We start from the raw sequence: 23,826 nt of genomic DNA, 5'->3' as shown, positions 1-23,826 counted from the left end.
TGAACTTGGCCCTTTTTTTCCAGTGAATGTTTCGACTGGATTTATTTTCCCACGTTATCAGACCGAGATCGCTGGTTGATAGCCAACGGTCACGTGATCCGTACAGTGGGGTTATTTTATTTAATTAGCTAGGGTGGCGCCGTGACAGTGAGAACGTAACGAATGAACACCAGCTGGGTAACGGTAGGGTTAATGTCATAATTTCGAATTCATACGGCCGACTGTAATTTAATAATATCATGGATAATTTAATTGTTTTAAATATGTTGTAAATTTAGGTCTTTTACGTTATTTTTTTACTTTGAAATTGTTTTGTCTCAGTGGGGTACAGGAATATAATTTGTTACCATTTTTTTTATAATATTATTAAGGTTACTTTAATTAAGTATATTAAATATTTTGTTGTAAATTAAATTAATTAATGTTATTTAGTTAATATTTATTTCAGAAGTGGGAAGAAAGTTCAAACATATCACTTCTATATGACGTATGAAAAGACAAAATATACATAATTTCTTGTGGAATACAATGGTGAAAACCGTATCTAATTTGATGCAGTAGTTTTAGTGTGTTGCCGAAACAGAGATATAGATAGACAGACAGACGAAATTTTCAAAAAAACAATATTGTTTTTGCTTCTTATTACCCCTCATATTATTTTTTCTTTAAGATCTCCCATGGACAGGCACTGTCTAGTTACGAGTATAATTTTATTATATTAGTAAGATTAACATGCTTCCATCAATTTTACAAAAATGTCGAGTTAAGAATAAAAGTTGAAGGAATTTTATTTGCCTCAGCGCAGATATGGACAAGAAATTTTATTTTACCATATTCGTTCGGGACATTAAAAAGTTAATTTATTATTGTACATAAAAGGGAGTTAAAAATGTAATAATTTCACTGTAATATGTAGTTCCAATAAATTTATCAATAATATTATCAGAATTATAAAAGGTAATTATGTTTAAATGAATTGTGTATGTTGAAATAAACATAAATATAAACTAATATTATAAACAGGAAAGATTCGAGATAAATTCAAAAAATAAAATTATCAATTTTAAGAATTCTTTCATCTATACGAAACTACAGAATTAGCAAATAATAAGACCTGTACCTAATTTTCAAATTAATTAATAATTAATTAACAAAAAAACTGACTTTAATTGTCGCAAAATATGTTTTTTTTATTTCAAGTACAGAGGAATAACACCTGAGTCCTCAGCAATGGCAATGCGCAGGAGGTATCATGGGTGAAACAGTATACTCTGTTATGTCCATGGTACTGCTCATGTCTATAGGTGACGGTTGTTACTTTCTATCAGGTGGGCCGTCAGCTTGTTTGCCATTCTAAGTTGCATAAAAAAAATTAACTACTGAACTGATTTTGATAAAATTTCTAATGAACCAAACTGTATGCTATTGGGGGGAAAGGGATTGTTAGTAACGGAGACTGAGAATCTCATTGTTAGCAATATACCCAACCAGGTCGACCTCCTCGCGGTTCTCCCTGGAAACTGTCATGGGTAATTCCTGATGAATTCATCATGATGAGCTAACTGGCCTGTTTTCATTCTCATCTATTACCATTCACTAGTGCTCCGCAAGCGTATACCGTTAACGCAGACGGGGTTACCGTACCATTTTCACCCATCAAAAAAAAAACAAAACTGGATGCTATCCTTTCAGACATAAAAAAAAATCCAAATTGGTTTACAATTGTTAGGGTTATGAGGTGACAAACATAAGAAAAAATACAATCGAATTTAGAACTTTTTTCTTTTTATAAAAGGTTGAAAATTAAAAATCTTCCACCTATATACCCGTACCATCTATTTAGTTGGGAGGAGTCACTGGTCGTATACATTATAAATTTATACACTAAACATAATCACAACATTAGGTGACATTTGTCATTATCATTATTTTTACTCATTAACATTTCACTGTTGCTATAGGTCAAAAATAGGTTAATGAGCTGTAGAGACCCGTCTCTCCACCTAAAAGAATATTTTTATACATTTTTTCAAATTAAAATGAATAGTTATGCCGCTTAAAGGTAAACAACGAAAGTTTCCAAATGCGGTCGCGAGGTGATTGACCTAAAAGGGTTTTTTTATGGGTGAAAATGGAATAGCACTATCGTGACACCCCGCTTGTACAATCGATAAAGTCAGGCTAGTTTCCAGAAGAAACCGAGTGGAAGTTGACCTGATAAGGGATGAACGTAATGGGGGTCCTGTAATTGGGACTTTTTTTATACAACTTAGAATGGCAAACAAGCTGACGGCCCACCTGTTGGAAAGTGGTAACTGTCGCCTATAGACATTAGCAGTACCATGGACATAACAGAGTATATTGTTTCGCCCATGATACCCCCCCTCATGCGTTGCTATTCCTGAAAACTCAGGTGTTATTCCTCTGTATCCTGTAAATTCACGCCATATCCCACCCTTCAAACCGAAACACAGCCATGCAAACACAACTGCTTCACGGTTGAAACCCGAATGGGGCAGAGGTACCCAAGCAAACGAATTTTGTACAAAGTCTCCCTCTGGTAAATGACTAATGATCCCTTTACTAACAATCCCTTCTCCTTCCGTAAAAAGTATTTTTTAATGAATGATAATAAAATGGTAAACACGCTTGCTCTATCGGTATACGCTGGCGAGGCACCAGTGAGAGATAATAGGTGAAAGTGACTTCATCTTCACCTATCATCTCTCTCTCCTATTTAGATCAGTTGGCTCATCGTGATGTATTCATCAATAATCAATCACGATGGTATTCAGAGGGAACCACAAAGTCGATGTCATAGGGTATATTGTTGGCTTACTAATCCCCATATTAGCAATCCGTTCTCGCCCCCTATAGGGTAGATGCTAGCAATAAGGTTAGATCCGTTATTTCCCGATACAACATTATTTTTATTTATTTATTTACACTTTACTGCACCATTCAATAAATAGTAAATACAGTTGTTGTCGACTGTTGTTATTGTGGTAAACATATGAAATTTTTATAATTATATATACGAGGGTCATTTGAAAAGTTCTTAACCTAACATGGTTAAAGTCATTGGTTTTTTTTATAACTACCCCCATTTTGTAGTTACATTATTTAGCAATAAGTATGCACAGTTTAATTTATTCACAGTAACTCATTGTTCGTTTACACGTGATACCGTAAGTCAAGTCAGAGTTATTTTTGAAAATGGATAAAATTTAACATCGTGCAGTGATAAAATACCTGAATTGGAAATGTTTAACTCCAAAAGCTATACATGAAGACATGTCTGCTACTTTGGGTGAGTCCGTTCCTTCGTATGCGACTCTTAAAAACTGGGTGGCAGAGTTTAAACGTGGTCGTGAGACCATTCAAGATGAGCCCCGTAGTGGCCGGCCTTCGACTGCTTCCACTGATCAAAACAAAGAAAAAATCTGTGATTTAATTTTATCTGATCGAAGATTGACTGTCGAGGAGATAGCTAAGACTGTAGGCATCTCATCTGAATGAACACATCATATAATTTGTGTACATTTTGACAGGAATTTTTTATCATATGAGCCCTTAAATATTTATTCCTAAATATAGGTCTTCTTAAGGCGAGGTTTGCTATTGGCACACTTGGCAGGTGGGTTCAAAACCGCAGTTAAGTTTTGATGATGTTTTAAGGGACGTTGCTGCCCATCCCTTGACCATTACATTTTGACAGGCATATTAGAATCTAATGTGGTAATGGGTGAGTCTACCGCTGTCACTCGAATTAATTTCTTTTGCTAAAAGTTTTTTTTACTATGCCAAATACAGGTAATAGAGTAGGTTATGGAAGAGTTTATTTTGATTTAGGAATCATACTACTAAACCGATTTTATTGAAAATTCTATGGCACCAATCTGAAAGTATAGTCTTTCAGATGAGAGAAGAGTTTTTCAAATAAGCTTATGAACAACGCAGTTGTGAGGTGACAAATATAAAAAAATTACAACCGTATTAAGAGCTCCTCCTTCTTTTGAAATCGGATGAAAAAACAAATTTCAGATATATGTTAATAACAATAATTATATGCATACATTTATCATTACACCTATAGGTATAAAAGTCAATGTAAGGTTACTGTAACACCCATGTTATGTATAGAACAAAAGAATTGGGGACATTTGGGGGTCGCGCCGTAGTAGGGTGGCGTGACCCACCCTTTTACGGTGTTTACCCCTCTAAAAGGGCGGTTTCCGTGATTTTTGACACGCGAACTAACCTTTAGGTGCATATAAATATAACTGTGAGGTCTTCACTTGAAATGATTAATGTCAACATTTTAATCATCGGTTGAACTAGTTTCTGTCATTACTGGAACGACGAAGCTATGAAAATAAAAAGTAAAAAGGCTTAAGGAAATCCGTTTTCTTTTGTTAGTAACTTAGACCATTTGTGTAGGTGTGTGTCTAAACAAACATTAGTTATAGAAATTGTAAGCATTAGTTCATTTCTTTTGAAATAATTTGACGGTTATCGCATTGCAAGTAATTTTTGGAAAATTCACTTGTAGATATTCTATTATATAAATCAAATTATATGTCCGTGTGGTCCCGGCATAGAATAGGCCACTACTTATAGGCCTTTCTTGTGAGTGTCATAAGAGTCGACTAAAGTTAATGGTAAAGGGATGGTGAACAGCGTGCCTCTTAAAGTATCTCTAAAAGTCTAACTGCAGTTGCCAATCCGCCTGCTAAACATGGCAACAACTGGCAAAACTCTCCTGATGGGGAAAGATTATGTCCAGCAGTGGACAGTTAACAGTTGAAATGATGATTATGATACTAATATTATAAAGAGGAAAGTTTTATTTGTTTGTAATGAATAAACTCAAAATTACACCCGATTTTTAAATTTTGTCACTTGCAGAAAGCTACATTATTAGCGAGTAATGTAGGCTATACATTATTTTCCGTGCGAAGCTGGGCCAGATAACTAGTTTCTAATATAACAATTATTATTATTATACAATTATAACGGAGCAATTGCATTATTCACTTTCGTGTTTTTTAATAGGTGAAAATGGAATGATAATCTCGCCTGTACTAACGGTATACGTGGCACCAGTGAATAATGATAGGTGAGAATGAAAAGGCATGTTATCATGCCTTTTCATGATGAAAACACCTCCTCATGATGAAAACACCTGAAACTAAGCACGGCAATTTCCAGGAAAGACTCCAAGGAATGTCATAATAATGGAACCATATCATCTCAGGAATGGCAACGCATGGGGGGTATCATGGGCGAAACAGTGTAGTCTGTTATGTCCATGGTGCTGCTCATATCTATAAACAACGGTTACCACTTTCCATCAGAGGCGGGCCATCAACTTGTTTGTCATTCTAAGTTGCATACAAAAAAACGAAGTCGACCTGGCAGGATATGTTGCTAGCAATGGATGTATCTGTTAGTCTCCATTACTAACAATCCCTCCCCGCTCATCTTAGTGTTTGTTTTGTTGGTTGAAGCATTTTTTTTTAACAAAACACATTTTTATAAAAATGTCGATTGTGTCGTCGATTCTCTATTGAAATATACAATATAGTCATCTCTTACGACACCCACGAAGGGGGTGGTCCATTCTATATCGGGACCACAATCGAAAGAGTTTATTCTCATATTAATCCCATATTAGCTTTGTCAATATTGAAGCAGCTGTTTACATTTAAAAAAATAAAATTTCTGAATGTTGAAACATGTTCACAGTCATACTTAACTTACGATATCTTGACTTGTGCTCAGCCAGCACTGTAGCAACGGCGAGGTGGAACTATTGAAAATAACCGACTACAAACAGAAGGAAGGTCTCAATTCGGTTGTATTTTTTTGTGTTACTTACCTCATAACTTCGTCAATTTTAAACTGATTTAGATTTAGATTTTAGTTCCGTAAAAATTTTATTAAAATCGGTTCACTAGTTTAACTTTTAGACCAAAATAACTGATTTTGTCACAATTCAAGTCGGTTTTTGTACTGGTACCCAATATTTGATTATAGTCAAATAAAATAAAAAAAAAACTTTAAGTTAAAATAGTATTCTGATTTTGAGAAGTGATAAATATATATTTGCCACCGTAGTAGTTAAAAAAAAATATTCGCCAATCAATTTTATCTTATCTTTAGTTGATCTGTATTATATATTTCTACCGTTACGAAGATCTGTAGATATAATCTCCGCTCAAATATTTGAATTTAGAAAACTGGTGTTTCGCTTATTCCATTTGGTAATATAAATTAATCGTATCTATTATGTATCGCGTAAAAGTGTTATTTTAAACCTTAATTTCTATCAGCTTGACAAGTGATCCGGCGTGAACATATACAAATATATGAGTTTTTTTTTATACAACTTAGAATAGCAAACAAGCTGACGGTCCACCTGATGGAAAGTGGTAACCGTCGCCTATAGACATGAGCAGTACCATGGACATAACAGAGTACACTGTTTCGCCCATGATACCCCCCATGCGTTGCTATTCCTGAGGACTCAGGTGTTATTCCTCTGTACCCTGTAAATTCACGCCATATCCCACCCTTCAAACCGAAACACAGCCATGCAAACACAACTGCTTCACGGTTGTACACACTTCATATTTGTACACATATATAATTTTTTTTTTTTTTTTTTTTTTTTTTTTTTTTTTTTTTTTTTTTTTATAGAACTTAGAATGGCAAACAAGCTGACGGCCCACCTGATGGAAAGTGGTATCCGTCGCCTATAGACATGAGCAGTACCATGGACATAACAGAGTATACTGTTTCGCCCATGATACCCCCCATGCGTTGCCATTCCTGAGGACTCAGGTGTTATTCCTCTGTACCCAGTAAATTCACGCCATATCCCACCCTTCAAACCGAAACACAGCCATGCAAACACAACTGCTTCACGGTTGAAACACGAATGGGACAGAGGTACCCAAGCAATCGACTTTTGTACAAAGTCTCCCTCTGGAAACTATCATGGTTAATTCCTGATGAATTCATCATGATGGGCTAACTGGCCTGTTTTCATTCTCATCAATCACCCTACACTGGTGCGCCGCCAGCGTATCCCGTTAGCGCAGGCGGGGTTACCATTCCATTTTCACCCATAAAAAAAAACCTCCACGGGGTTTTTCTTGGAAACTATCGTGGTTAATTATTTATAAGTTCGTCGCTATGGGCCTACTGACTTGTTTCATCCTCACCTATCAACTCTTAAAATGCCCTGCCAGCGTATATCGATACCGCAGATAGGGTTACCATTCCATTATCTCCCAGTAAAAAAGGCCAGCTTAAAGTAGGTGTTTGTAGAATAATTGTTTTTAATTGCTGATAATGGAATGGTTACCCCGCTTGCGCTATCGGTATACGCTGGCGGGGCACCAGTACGGGATGATAGATGAGGATGAAAGCAGGTCAGTTAGCCCATCGTAACAAATTCCACAAGAATTAACCAAGATGGTTTTCAGGTCGCGAGGAGGTCGATCTGATAGGGTATATTGCTAGCAATGGAGCTGTTAAATCCTTGTTACTAACAACCCCTTCCCCCCTGTAGAATGATTAATTATGTTGTTTTTGTTTCAACCCAGTTATTAGCATATTAATTCGACATTTTTAAAATTAGAACAGTCACTTAATGGGTTTGACAAAAAGAAAAGATTTATATTAATTCATGTTTTTACATTACCGACGTATCAAAGTCACCGGTGCCGTTTATTTCTTTAATCAGCAGTTGCCATGGCAACGGGGTAACAACAACATTTATCCAACTACTTCACAGTGCTACAGTAATTTGAACTTTGTGTAATAAGATTATGGTTGATTTCTAACTGGCACATAAAGAAATAAGTGGGTGGCGTTAAAGTTTGAAATATTTATGGGCCGAAACGTTGAGGATGGATTATTATGAACTGAATGGGCGCGATTAGAATAATATTATATTATTTATTTATTATGGTACCTACATATGTCATTCATTAAATGTCAGACGTCTGTCAGGATGGACATTTATTTATTAGCCCATCTACCGTACGTCATTCTACAGTAGTTCACTTGAATTATCAATAGATTTTATAAGGTTTTTACGTATGTGATTCACTTAATTATACTTAACGGGGGAAAAAGGAATTGCTAGTAATGGGGATTAGCAATCATATTGCTAGCAACATACCCTATTAGGTCGACCTTTACGTGATTTCCCCAGAAATCATCATTATTAATTCTAGTAACTTTTCTTCGATGAATCAACAGAATTTACTTAATTTTTATAGCTTCATCCTTCACTGCTACTACGCCAGTATATAGAGGGAAAAGGAGTTGTTAGCAATGGAGTTTGACAGCGCCATTGCTAGCAATATGCCCTATCAGGTCGACCTCCACGTGGTTCCCCCTAGAAACCATCGTGAACAATTCTTGTTGAATTCGTCACGATGGGTTAACAGGCCTGCTTCATCCTCACCTATCATCTTTCACTGGTGCTCCGCCGGTGTATACCGATAGCATGGGTGGGGTTACCATTCCATTATCACCCATAAAAAAAATACGCCAGTATATAGTAATAACTCAGGCGGAGAAACCATTTCATTATCATCTATTAAAAAAAAGACATGCCACGGAAAGGTAGATGGGAGAGTACTGTGGAATTTCAGTTCCAATTACTAGCAAAGTACACAGCAATATATACAGGTTGACTTCTTCGCTCGGAAACTATAATGGCTAATTCCTAATGAATTTATCACAATGGGTCCATTGGACAGACTTCACTGTGAATGGAATCACAAAATGGAATGGTAACCCCGCCCGCGCTATCGGTATACACCGACGAGGCACCAGTGAAAGATGATAGGTGAGATTGAATGCAGGTCAGTTGGCCCACCATGATTAATTCGACAAGAATTAAACATGATGGTTTCCAGGGGGAACCGCGAGGAGGTCGACCTGGTTGGGTATATTGCTAGCAATGGGATTCTCAGTCTTCATTACTAACCATCCATTCCCCCCCCCCCCCCCCCGACATCCCTGGTTGTAGCCATCACTTGTTTCTTCCTTCAATACTTTTACTAAGCCATTGCTAGCGTATGAGCAGTGTTAAGATCCAATATTATTTCCTAACATAAAATATTTTTTATTGTAAAACTATAAATTAACAATGTAAATTTTAAATATGGAAACACTGATTAATGTAGCATTGCAACACGGCGATCTGTTTCCGAGCTCCTCCTCCATCAACTTTCATACTGTACACTGTGAATTTCTCATTTTTGTAGAATAATAATAATAATAATAGTAATAATTCTATAAAAACTCAGCACTGGAAATTACAGTAAAAGTAGGTACGAATTCATTTGTACATTTGGACCAGTTTAAACATCTGTGTCTGCACTAGGTTATAAAACCTGCATATCAGACAACAGCGCTCAACCCTCATTACATAGTATAATATTAGTTCAGCAAAATTTTTTTTGTGGAATAAATTAATTAACTAAAACAATTTCAGTGCATTTTGATTCCATCATACGCTTGTGGTCCTTGTTTAAGCAATGTGATTAGAATCAGTGAGATATCGTGTGATTTAAGTATTTCGTCGATCGATAACATACGATTTCGTCCATACGTTGTTGTGCATTCTTTGTTCGTCGGTTCGATTGAAGTTTGTGTGGCTGCCGAGATTGCTCATTCATATGAGAAAAACGCAGTATCCAGTGAATAGTGGTCCTAAAATAGCATTGCTCATCAAAATTTCACATGCAAGAAAAAAATTTCTACCGTCCAAAATAAAAAAAAAAATTGATAATGTACGCAAAGTTATCATTCCATTAGCATTTTTAAAAAGTAACATAAACTTTTTGAAAATAAGGATGGTGAAAGAGATTGTTAATAATGGAGTCATCATCATCATCATCATTACGTGTCCATTGCTGAATATGGCCTAAATTCAGCAATGGATATATATTCCCCCTGTTGAGGTGTTTTGTTAGTCGTTGCCATTTAGCAGGCGGATTGGCAACCGCAGTTAAGCTTTGGTGATCATTTAAGAGGGACGCTGCTGCCTGTCCCTTGACTATTAAATCCCCTAAATCGCCTCTTACGACAACCACAAGAAAGAAAGAGGTGCCCTGTTCTGTACTAGAACCACAGAGCAATAATCCATTATTTCCGTCCAGTGGTCCAAATTTTTCTCCCTAGTAACAAGTTAAAAAAGGCGTATTTCTTTAAATTCAGCAACAGCCACATAACGTCCCTGGTTGTAGTCATGCACAGACTGGAGAGACCTTTTACCATCAAATGCATGCACAAGGCTATACGGGCTTGTTTGCTACCTTCTTGGTATAAAACAAATCGATCTCCTCATACTCCAATACGGAAACTTATCGTAGTTAATACTTAGTTAATTATTTTTCATTTGTATAATTTTATTTTTGCTGCTAATGTAAACCATGGCGTAGGAAAATTACTTTTACATTATCAAAAAAAAAAATAAATAAAAAAAAATAAAGAAATCGTAGATTTTGTTCAACAAAAAGAAAACCGATTTCAATTGTGGCAAAATCAAATATTTTGATGTAAAAACTATAAACTACCGAACTGATTTTGATAAAATTTCCATAGCATTAATCTGAAAGTCATCATTATTATTTCAGCCATTATCCGTCAACTGCTGGACATAAGCCTCCCCCATAGACTGCCATAAAGAACGGTCTTGAGCCACCTGCATCCACTGACTCCGTGCAATGCATTCGAGGTCGTCACTCCATCTAGTCCTACACTGCGTTTACCCGTACGCGGTATCTGTTTATTTGTAATTTGAATATATATGTTTTTTAAATATAAAAAGAATTTTCCAAACCGATTTATAAATGACAAATTATTGAGATTAATATCTCAAATCAAACTAAGAACCTCTTTTTTTGAAGTCGGTTAAAAAGTAGTGAATATAATTTTGTTTGTTTCAGAGCAACACAAATCCATGACGACTGCACACGCATGAGGTAAGTATCTGTTGTAATATCGTAACATATATATATATATATATATATATATATATATATATATATATATATATATATATATATATATATATATATATATATATATATATATATATATATATATATATATATTTCCCTTAATGAATAATTCAATATCACACGATTTTAGACACAGTACTTCTACCAATACGGTGGGTAGAACAAAGTCCTCAATACTTTAAATTATCTAAATTTATATAAACTTGCAATTTTAATTCAACTAAAAATAACTTTTAACAATAAAATTTCAATTCATTTCAATTATCATACAATCATGTTTTGTTTACAGCCTGGGTATTTTTATAAATAAATAAATACTTAAGATTAAGTCAGACCTTGCATAACATTGATTGTTATGTAAGCATATGGGTACTATAAGCTATTTTAATTCATCATAGTAATTATAAATGCTTCACCTTTGTATAAATATAAATTAATAAACGTTTTTGTTATTTATAATTATATTATTGTTATATTTTTTGTTAGATATATTGTGCGTCATTGTTATAACAGACATAATATAATATAATATACCGCTACTCTTTTATAACTTAATTCAACCCGCTACAGTCATCGACACTACTGTTATATTATTTAAAAAAATCTATAAACCGATTGTCAACTATATTCCATTATAATAGATACGATAATAAGTCGAGCCGTGGTAAAACCTTATAAAATGGAGTAAAATTATATTAAGCGATGATACGGAAATTTGCGGTAAACCGCAATTGCTACTGACGATATTCACAAAATAGTAAAATGAATAAATGCCAGTCTTGCTTACTAAGGAGTTGGAAAACGTATTGTTAAAAAAAATTTAAACTAGTATTGTTCTACATAACGGAAAAACGTTTTTTATAACATTGGGTGAATCTGAAGTCATGCATCAATTATATAGTACTAACTGTATCCTGTATATTATACCTATTGTATCCCGCGGCTTTGATTGCGTAAATTAGTAAGTAGATAAATTATCCTGTGTGCTAAGTTAGGATATAACCTATCCATGTACCAAATTTCATTCAAATCGTTTAGTAGTTTTTGCGTGAAAGACTAACAAACATCCATCCATCGTTATAAATATTGCATTTATTATATTAATAGGATAATAATAATAGAATTATTTAAAATACTTTTAGCTACTTTGTTTTATAGTAATTATTAAAATATTTTTATTATTGTTGGGAGATTCTTTTAAGGAAATTTTCCATTTGTAAAACTGACTTATTTTTTAAGTATAAATAATTAAAAAATAAGTCGAAATACCTCAAAATATTTGTTCCTTCCAAAACGTTACTATTACGACGAGTTCATTCTTTGATATCAAATTAATTCAAAAACACTCTTAAAATAATGCTGATGATTTTCAACTTCAACCTGCATATAACTGAACTATAATATAAATAAAATAATTAAATCTTTTGTCTATTACTATACCAACGGTTAATCAATACTTATATTATATATATGTAAGTATAACGGGTATTTTAACTATATAATTTAAAATTTAAAATTACTATGTTTATCGTTTCCGACAATTGTTTCGATTTTATATAGGAGTCTTCTTAAAGGAGAATACGGCGCATTGCGTTAGTGTGTCGTCACGCACAAAAAGTTCACACAGTTCCAGTTATACATATATATATATATATATTAAAAAAAATAACATAAGTTTTAAAACCAATTATTTATGCTTTTATTGTATAACAAAATAGTAAATCGGTAACACATTTCATAGATTTAGAGGTAGCGAAGATATCGTGTAACGTACACACACAAAAATATAGGCGAATAGAAAACCTTCTGATTTTGAAATCGTAGAAAAAGTTTGTTGTTTAGAAAAAGTATTTTTAAAGTTTATCCATTACAAAATAAAAAATCAAATCTTTAACCTTATTAGCATTAGTTTAGATTTATATTCGTTTATATTTACGCTTAAAAGCAATTTACGTTTAAATATTCTATGTCTGATAATATTTCTGAGTTAATCTATTACAAACAAAAAAAAAACAATTTTTTATTGTTTATAATATTATTTTAAATACGTCAATAATATCATTTTTCTTTGGAGACAAATAATTAAGTACTAAAAGCTTTCAAAAAGTAATAAAAATAATAATTTATTTGATCAAAAACACGATTTACAGACAATGCCATGCAAAAACAATTTAAGAAGTAAAAAGAAGTTCTAGCAAATTGACGAAGAAACAAGATATTAAAAGGACCACACCGTGTCTTGGCACTGGGAGAATTCACAGGAGTTTGAAATATACCCGTGAATTTCCTGATGCCTCAACTTGGTGTGGTTGTGGACATCACGTCAAGATGAAGAGAGAAGAAGGAAGAAGATTCATAGAAGTGGTTACAAGAACATTTCTATTGAAGACATTATAGTTGAAAGTGATATGTATATAGCTGTATATATGTAAGTAAATGTAAGTATATAGAACACTGATAATAAAGCGAGTTAGCTAATTTAACAATTAGCTGACAAAATTGACCCGTTTTTGAGGCTCGAGGCTTTATCAATGGTTGGGGTTGTGGCCCCTTAACACAGGTTATTATATTAACCTATTTAGGAGCCCAGTTCTAAAACCACAACTACTGTACCCTTGTAAAACTATAATATTAATTAAGAAACTACAGTTATGTTTTTTACGAATAAATCTCATTTCATTTCATTTCATCTATATAATTTATATTTTTTTTATACAACTTAGAATGGCAAACAAGCTGACGGCCCACCTGATGTAAAGTGGTAACCGTCGCATATAGACATGAGCAGTACCATGGACATAACAGAGTATACTGTTTCGCCCATGATACCCCCCATGCGTTGCCATTCCTGAGGACTCGGGTGTTATTCCTCCGTACCCAGTAAATTCACGCCATATCCCACCCTTCAAACCGAAATACAACCATGCAAACACAACTGCTTCATGGTTGAAACACGAATGGGACAGAGGTACCCAAGCAATCGACTTTTTGTTGTCTGGGAGATAATCTATATATGTATATATATGTGGACAACAACTTATGCAGAAGACGACTGTACGAAAGTCGTTAACTCGGGTACCCCTGTCCCATTCTTATTTCTTATAATAAAGTAATAATGCTTGCATGGCTATATTTCGGTTTCCTAAATAGATACTCGCATTCTTATACCAGGATAATAATTATTTAATTTTATTTCAAAATAAAAAAAAGGTAAAGTTATAAGCTAAAGTCACACGAGTACACTACAATTAATTGCAATTATTTCAAATTACAAACTTGTGCAATGATATGAATTTATAAAGCAACGTGGATCACTATCGTCCAATTAAAGCGCTTACGAACAAACGAGATACCAACAATGCCTGTGTTTGTGTCAACTTTAATTAAGTACACTCGGCTTATGTGTGAACGTACCTTTATAGTTGTATATTGCGAATACTGTACTTGTTATGTACTAAACGATAGTGAAGTAATAACCAATGATTCATCATCATCATCATATCACCCTTTAATTGCCCACTGCTGAACATAAGCCTCTCCCTTAGAGGTTTTGCCAATAGCTGCCACGCTTGGATGGCGGATTGGCAACCGCAGTTAGGCTTTGAAAATGTTTTAAGAGGGACGCTGTTGCCCATCTTTCGATTGACCTCGAGTCTTACGACACCCACTGGAATGGAAAGGGTGACCTATTTTATGCCGGGACCATGATAGTATGGAATATTGTCCATCGGACAATATGGAAAGACTAAGGCAACTTAATGGTCGAAGGATGAGCAGCAGCGTCCCTTTCAAAACATCTCTGCATGCATAGGTCCCCTGTTATGTTATGGGGAAGGCTTATATTCAACAGTGGACAGTTTAGAGCTAGTATGATGAATATTCCATATTCGATATTTTTTTATATAACTTGTTTTGTTTTTTTTTTGTTATGCAACTTAGAATGGTAAACAAGCTAACGGCTCACCTGATCGAAAGTGGTAACCGTCGCCTATAGACATGAGCAGTACCATGGACATAACAGAGTATACTGTTTCACCCATGATATCCCCCATGCGTTGCCATTCCTGAGGACTTGGGAGTTATTCCTCTGTACTCTGTAAATTCTCGCCATATCCCACCCTTTAAACCGAAACACAGCCATGCAAGCATAACTGCTTTACCACTTTTGTACAAAGTCTCCCTCTGTTAAAAATTACAGATTACAGAAGCAAAAAAAAAACTAACAGGTATTCTTACTTCTGTAATCCACGCGTATGTAAGAAGCAGACGAAAAGATAATTTAGTACGCAAATGACGAACAAAAAGTACTTCAGGAGTTGCTACTTCACTCAATAATATCACATTACAAATATAAATCTTCGCTGCCTTTTAAACCGAAACAGCCGAAGCACATTTGTTTTAAGGCATCAACACGAGTACACCAAAACTATACATATAGGCATCTTTTGTACAAATCGATTAAAAGTCGATTCGAATTAATTAAATATTTATTTCTTTACATTTCTTTTTTAAATTTTAACAATTAAAAAATGTTTTTTGTACTTAATCAAAATAGTTTGTAAATTACCTACAAGTATGTACAATCATTAGCATTTCATTATCATTTAATACGGTAAGCCGTGTGACTATAATGTACACACATTAATATGGATAAAAGGTTCACATTGTCTCGCAAGAAATGGATTATTCCCCTCTCATTAGCGGTGGTGAAAATTATAAGAACGTGGCGATTTTGAATTAAGATTTTTATATCCAACTTATTTTGATTTTTAATTGCGATTAATTTGTTTATTTTATTCATACATCTATTACTAATAGTAAATTATTATTAATAAATTGCTATGGATAATAATTAAAATATTATGAAAATGTAGTAATTGTACACTGTTTTTATTCGTATATTTAAATTGATAACGCTGCATATCTTTTTATTTTGTATAATATTATATGTAATTAGATAATATAATATAATTACAATTATTATAAATAGAGTTAGCTGTCTAAAAGAGCATGTTGATTTCAGGACCTAATAATAAATACGCTGTATTTTTTTTTATTTGAAATTATAATTGGTAAAATCATAGTTGAGCCTTCTCAGTTTTCACTACAATGATAGCTCCATGTTACTGCAATAATAATAATTGATTTCAATTGTATTTCTTGTATATATATATATATATATATATATATATATATATATATATATAATATATATATATATATATATATATATATATATATATATATATATATATATATATATATATATTTGTGATGTTTCTTTAAATATGTGACTGAAATCATACAAATAAAAAATGTTGTCATTTTGAGCTTTGTATATATAAAAATATTGTGTACATATAAATCTATATTAATATTATAAAGAGAAAATGTTGATTGTTTGTTTGTAATGGATAAATTCAAAAACTACTAAACCGATTTACAAATATTTTTGTCCTATAAAAAGCTACATTACCAGCGAATAGCAGCATTAGAAGAATGGCCAGTACATTGTCGGTCTTTAAAAATTGTAGACAAAATTAATCGAAGATCTGAAAAAAAATTAACAAATTTTATATATATACATATATAACACGTCAAACGAGGATGCGGCTCACCTGAAAAATATGCTTTTTTATTAAATTGTATGGTATTTGTTGAATAGTTTATAATTGGTTAACGTTAATATCGCTTATGACTTGTGGCAAACAACGTATTTGCAGGACAGTTATCTCATAGATGCTCTGCTGTATTGTTGCCTGATTTACTGTTAATAATTACCGTCTTTACATACCCAATAATGAAGTTCCGGTGATACAATGTTACAGATATACACACATATTTACATTAGAACAGTTACCTTCGAACCGTTCCAGTCACTCGACGACTTTGTATAAATAATTTGATATTAATATATTACAGAACTATAAAGAGTTATGGCTTGGTTAAATCATTAAAAGATTAATTCCCGCGACACGAAATAATTAACTTTATTTATGGTACGTGGCAACTACTAGCAATATTTACCTTTTGGGGAACGCTTATGTCCAAGAGTGGACAGTTAACACCTGTAATATTAATAATAATAAAAAGATGGTAACTACTTCTCAAATAGGTATAAATTCCTATTAATGATTCCGTATTTTGTTTTTTATTTTATTTATTCATAAACAAAATTTTGTATTTGAATGTCCTAGTAGACACAATAATTTCATACAGTACATAAAATATAAATTAAATTAGGCACAAAACAAATATTACACTCATCTCTTAACATAAACAATATATGTATATATATATATATATATATATATATATATATATATATATATATATATAAATTTTGTAAATTTGAATATATATATATATATATATATATATATATATATATATATATATATATATCAAATTTACTATAATTAGAATTCGTCAATTGAGTACAGACACCTTCTGTAACAATATAAGACCTTTACTATCATCGTTGACTTGCTGGATGTTGTCCTGAGTCAATTTAAATTGTCTTATTTTTTTCTAAAATCTTCTGGACTAGTTTAAACATTGAAATGAAACTGACAAATCGATTCAATCATTATCGAATAATGGGCCTACTGAACAACCTTAGCAAGTTTTTAATACCAGAATTTAGAATTTTGCAAAACAGAGATTTCCTCGAGAGATTACATACAATATGGGGTTTTCAAACAGAGTGTATTAAGATTTCTTTAAGCTAAGTTTTTACGCAAAAAAAAAACTGATAATAATAATTTAAGCAGGTACACTAATTCTTAACAAATTTTATCGAAGAAAAAACATTTGATTTGTCTTGAACAGAAATTAACAGCGATATTAGAAAGAGATTATTGATTGTGATGATTGTACTAAAAAAATCTTTAATAAATTAAAAAAAAAAATTTATTAGTATCAAATATAATTTTAGGAAATGAATAAATTTAAACTAACACTCGCACGAAGTCGCTGACACGACTAGTAAAAAGTAAAACCATTTTTTTATTTTATAAATCAATTTTAAGTTTACTTTATTAATGATACTGAGGAAAAAGTTTGAGAACAATCACCTAACAAGGTAGTTAATAAAATCGAAAATTCCATTGTGTTATATCACAGAATCATAAAGCGACTTCCTCACAGATAGGGAAGTGATACTGTCGATAATGCGACGAAAAACAGGTGTCGATAACCGAATGGAAGACATTGTAACCGATAGATGGATGGGAGACAGACACAATGACGAGAATTACGTAAATCGATGTCACATTGTGAAGCCAGTTTTACTGTTATGAAGAAAAGGCGCGAAAAAGGTATAGGCGTTTTTAAAAGGATGCTGGAGGGCCGTGCCAATCCCAAGATACGAGCACTTTTAACTATGCGCAAAATATGTCTGATAGGACAAGATAAAACTTTTTTAACTAAGAACTAGCCCCCCTTGGAAAATAGTTTTAAATACGCCAATAAAATAGTGATTTATTTTATGTGATTATTAAAAAAAAGGTATAGGTTTTGGGCGAATCAAATATATTAGTATATCCAGTAGTTTGATTTTTGATGGAAATGAATCGAGATCACACGCACCTGATAATATATTAATGTCTTTTTGACATCTAATCAGGGTCGGCTCTAGCCTGGTGCTCCTGAGCAAATTTTGATACCCCACCCTCCTCTTGACGACAAAAGAACACAACTTTACCACCCTTTCAATTTACTAATGTACTCCTGAGCAACCCTCTGGGTGCCCCTGTGGTAATGACACAAAAAACAACCCAACTTGCCAACCCTTCACTCAAAATGTTTCCGGTCAATTTTTGACAAATAAAAAAGGTCACGCTGTTGACTTCTTTATGACGTCTCCCTTAGACCTTAGCCTTTGCATTCTTTTGACATGTTGTACTTTAGTTCATTTACTGGGTACAGAGGAATAACACCTGAGTTTTCAGGAATGGCAACGCATGGGGGTTATCATGGGCGAAACAGTATACTATGTTATGTCATGTCTATATGCGACGGTTACCACTTTCTATCAGGTGGGCCGTCAGCTTGTTTGCCATTCTAAGTTGTATAAAAAAAAGGAATACCTACATTGTTATAAAATTTAAAAATGAATTGCCCATGCGAATTCATCAGATTGATACCTAGATAGGTAGCTCCCATATCCACGAGATAAAAAAAAAAACAATGCTGAGAATGTTGTACCTGATTATCTGTTTACATGTAGTTAAGTACAGTTGTATAAGCCGATAAGGGCTTTAATGTTAGTTTAATGTGATGGAGAACAATCATTGTGAGATTGGCGAAAAGTTGAGATTAGAATGAATAATATTAAGTAATCATACAAAGTACTAGTGCGAGAAAAGGACAAGATATTGCTCTTCAAAAAATAAATGACTATAATCCTAAACGCACTGTTTATAACGAGATACTTTGTAAATACCTTTAAACAGTTATAGAATTATAAAATATTGAGGATTTAAAAGAGCTCGTAAACAAGTCTACTTGAATAAAGATCATTTCTATTCTATTCTTAGAATAGAATAAGTAGTGTAAGAAAAAATAAGTTAAATAAAAAATACCTTTGCCTTATAGATCAATAACTGGTGTTAGTGATGTAATTTATCATAATGCTAAACCAAAAAGGAATAACTAACTGAAGTTGTTAGTTTCTTAATTGTTAAATTCTAAGAAAGCGTTAAACTTCTTGGCTCGTGCCAGCAACATGTATAATTTAGTTAAACGCGCTTCTAAGAAGTTGCACGATAATTAGGGAATAGTAATTTATAATAACTTAGTTCGTGCGTGATTCGATTCTGTTAATGGAGAAATTATTCATTTTCAACCGACTTCGAAAGGAAGGTAATTCTCGATGTGGTTGTATTTTTTATGTTTGTTGCCTCATAACTCCGTCAGTTCTAAACTGATTTGGAAAATTATTGTTTTTCGTGAAAGGATGTACTTACAGATTGGTCCCATTGAAATTTTATCAAAATCGCTTCAGTAGTTTAATTTTGAGATCAAAACAATTGATCTTGTCACAATTGAAGTCGGTTTTTTTTAAGCCGTATTCTTTAATTATGTTGTTGTACTAAACATAGCTCGCGGTAGATGTTGCATTCTTTACGGGACACTGCATCACCTTTAATGTAAATATATATAGTGCACTATATACGAAATAACATCTGCAGTGTGATTTAGCAAATAAATCAATTTTTTTTTATAAACTATATTATATCAGCTGTTGTCCACTGCTGAAAATAGGTCTCCCCCATAAGAGAGGATTTTGTCAGTAGTTGCTATGCTTGGCAGGTTGTTTGACAGCTGTAGTTAAGCTGTGGTGATGTTTTAAGAGGGACGCTGCGGCCTATCCCTTGACCAATAAGTTCTCTGAGTTGCCTCTTACGAGACCTACTGAAAAGGAAGGGGTGGTCCATTCTATGCTGGGACCACGCAGCTAGAAACTTTCTAATGTTCCGTAAAAGATATTAATAACAATAAAAAAAAATTATAGTAACTGTTATCAAACAGTGGTAAATTATTAACGAGTAGCATGTCGATATTAAGTTGCATTGACAAATACATGTTGTCACGCAAATAATTTAAAAATATGTTAAAAAAATGGACTTCGATTGTGGCAAAATAAATTAATTTTATTTAAAAAATTGTTTTAACAACTAAACTACTACCAAACTGCTTCTGATAAAATTTCTACTGGACGAATAGAAAGATCTGACTGAATAAACCCTTTCAAAATAAAAAAAAAAATTCTGAATCGGTCCAGGATCGTCTTTTAGTAATACGAAACGTATATAAAAAAAAAAATAAGAAAAATTAAATATTTCGAAGAATTGAAAACATCTTTCTTTTTTGAAGTTGGTTAAAAAAACACGATTGCTGAGCCAGAAAATAACTTTTTTAAATTTTTTCGATGGATCAACTGATCTGCTTTCATCTTCCCCTATCATCTCTCACTGGTGCCTTGCTAGCGTATATTGATCATACAGGTGGGATTACCTTTGCATTATCCCACATTAAAAAAAATACAATTCTTATAATAGAATATATACGTGTTGATGGATATATTCAGTGATTGCTAAGACTCTGGCAGGTTTCATGCATAATGGGGCGGATGCATCTGCAGCATCTTGACTACCTGCAGATTAAAAAACAATATTTCTTTGTTTATTAATCTTGTTATTTATTTTTGAATGACCTTATGTCTACACACGATCGGTAAGATTCACAAACCAGTAAACAGCCTCTATTGACAATTAAATGAATATATTCGTTCATATATTCTAGCCTGAACAAGAAGTCAGATGTTGTTCACTCATTCTATCTTATATATAGAAGCGATAACGTATCTATCGACAGATTTGTTTTGACTTTTTATTCTCTAGAAGGACAGAGGCAACATGAAAATCAGTAAATTTGCGCCAATTACCTCTACCATTTCGTACAGATGAAATAGTAGTATTTTCCATTATTTTTATGAACACATTATAGATAATATCGTCAAATATTGTAAGATTCCAAATTTTCAATAGTGTTTGGTTCTGTGGATTATTCTAAGTTCTAAACTATAACAAAATACCAGTTCCCACGTCCCTTAAACAATAGAATAAATTTTATAGCTTTAAAATATTTTACGTTGTAATGAAATTGCTGTGTCAAATAAATTAATTTAATTTATATAAGTACAAGTAATGAAATTAATAACGTTAAATAATAATGGATCTTCTTCTGCATGAAGCGCTTCATGCAGTTAGCTAATTTTATGCCAAAACAAATTCTTTCAATCAGAAAGCTTATTTTGACATTTATATTATTTTAGTAATAATAAAAGATTTCATAAGTACACATTATATTTTAAATCTAAGAAAAACGGAATTATCTTACGTATTTTCCGTAAGCCTGATTGTTTCACGCTCACGTCACGACTGCTCATGATTAAGGGGTCCCGGATGATCACGAAATTCGGCCAGCGAATACGTATAAAGAAATTCTATTTTTCTTATAGTTAAAAAATAATTAAACAATTAATAAAGTAAAGGGTTATAAAATTGAAATTAGCCGCCGTCTAATTTTGAAAGCTTTGCAAGATTGTTCGGTGTTCTCCGCTCTAAATGAGCGTGTGTAGTGTATAATTTCGCACGTCCTTGCGTGCGACTCGACCCCTGTTATTACGCGGCGTCGGCAAGGGCTACCGATAATTTGCCTCTTGGCCGCATTCAGTTAGAGACTCCATTAAATAATATCGATAATAGATTAAGTCACTTAAAAAATAGACCGAGTTCCCCCATATCTAGGGAAACTTTGTTTAACAGTCATTTGCTTGGGCACCTCTGCCCCATTCGTGTTTCTACCGTGAAACAGTTATGTTTGCACGGCTGTGTTTCGATTTGAATGGTGAGATATGGCAGTGAATTTACAGGGTACATAGGAATAACACCTAAGTCCTCAGAAATGGCAACGCATGAGGAGTATCATGGGCTAAACAGTACACTCTGTTATGTCCATGGTACTGCTCATGTCCATAGACGACGGTTACCGCTTTCCATCGGGTGGGTCGTTAGCTCGTTTGTCATTCTAACTTGATTTAATATAAAATAAATAAACTCACATATAGATGTGAAAGTGAATTTATTTGTTTAATGGTTGTATACCGAATGAAAGGTAATCATTTAATATTTCAGATAAAGACAAACATATTAAACACCTCTAGACCACAAGGATATTAAGGGGTTTATTGGTGGTAAAATATAATACTCCGTCAGGGCAACGTCTACGCGAACCCCGTTAGAACTATTCTGGTTAATTTAATTTAATGGTTTAAATGACTTGATTCATTTCACCGGTATTCTGCCAGTGTATACATTGGTATATACTCGCAAAGCAAACACTGCACAGACAGATTTACCATTTTATTTTCATCCAGAAATCGTATAGTCTTGTTTTTAAAGCTATAAGTATGAAGTGCTAGCTATCCTATCGTGTCATAACATATCGCGATACACTGTAAAGTACGACAGCTTAAAAATAAGTAGGTTATTATCGAATAATCCATTTTAAAATATCGATAAGTCGATACGATTGTCGCTCGTCACTACCCGTCGCTACTGTGGCAGTGGCTACGCAGGTGACCGCTCCGGGCGTCTTGCACGTTAATATTTATAGCGATATTTGGATCACAGTATCGTGATATTTATTGCGTGCAGAGTGATAATATCGAGGGATCTTTACGTTTATTGACATCTGTGTAATTTTGATTTATGAATGTACTGATTGACATCAGTTACGAATGGTCGATTCCTTTAATGCATTGAACTAAGTAAGTAACTAAAGTAAGTAATGTATTAATCATCAAAACATATAATTATGGATTTAAATAGACGCCATAATTGTCTGTACTTGGCATACAAATTTTTTTACTCTAAATTAAGTTAAATTGGGTCTAATTGAGGCTAAATTTTAAAAAGTTCAGAGAATTGATGGTATCGATATTTAGATGGAGTCAATTTAAGCGCTTTCGCACTTAATGCTCAATATGTACACACAATATACGTACAACTGCGTTATCTATTTGAATTTAAATCTATGGTTTCTTTAGAATAGCTGATTAACACGATCATGCTACTTGTACTAGGTAGTTATGTTAAATCTGCGATTACGCGGCAATAGCGCCTATAGCGGAATACGAGCAATCGTAGTCCTGTTACGATAGCCGTGTTTCTAACAACTATATTTTTGTTTAAAATTGTAAATAACA

The 23,826-nt window shown here is 33.1% G+C and overlaps 1 protein-coding gene across 4 annotated transcripts in view; it reads left to right on the top strand.

Annotated features, from left to right (window-relative positions):
* The window catches only part of LOC113510233 (ras association domain-containing protein 10), a 154,905-nt gene that overhangs the window by 122,938 nt on the left and 8,141 nt on the right, over positions 1-23,826 (top strand). For all 4 annotated transcript variants that reach the window (XM_052893991.1, XM_052893990.1, XM_052893992.1 and 1 more), the window contains one exon: positions 10,977-11,012. The gene's annotated coding sequence lies outside the window, so the exon portion shown is untranslated. The remainder of the gene's footprint in view (positions 1-10,976; positions 11,013-23,826) is intronic.

The sequence above is a fragment of the Galleria mellonella genome, unplaced genomic scaffold (assembly GCF_026898425.1).
Source record: "Galleria mellonella isolate WM207_F2 unplaced genomic scaffold, CSIRO_AGI_GalMel_v1 utg184, whole genome shotgun sequence".
NCBI lineage: Eukaryota > Metazoa > Arthropoda > Insecta > Lepidoptera > Pyralidae > Galleria > Galleria mellonella.
This window is presented reverse-complemented; position numbering and strand designations above follow the sequence as displayed.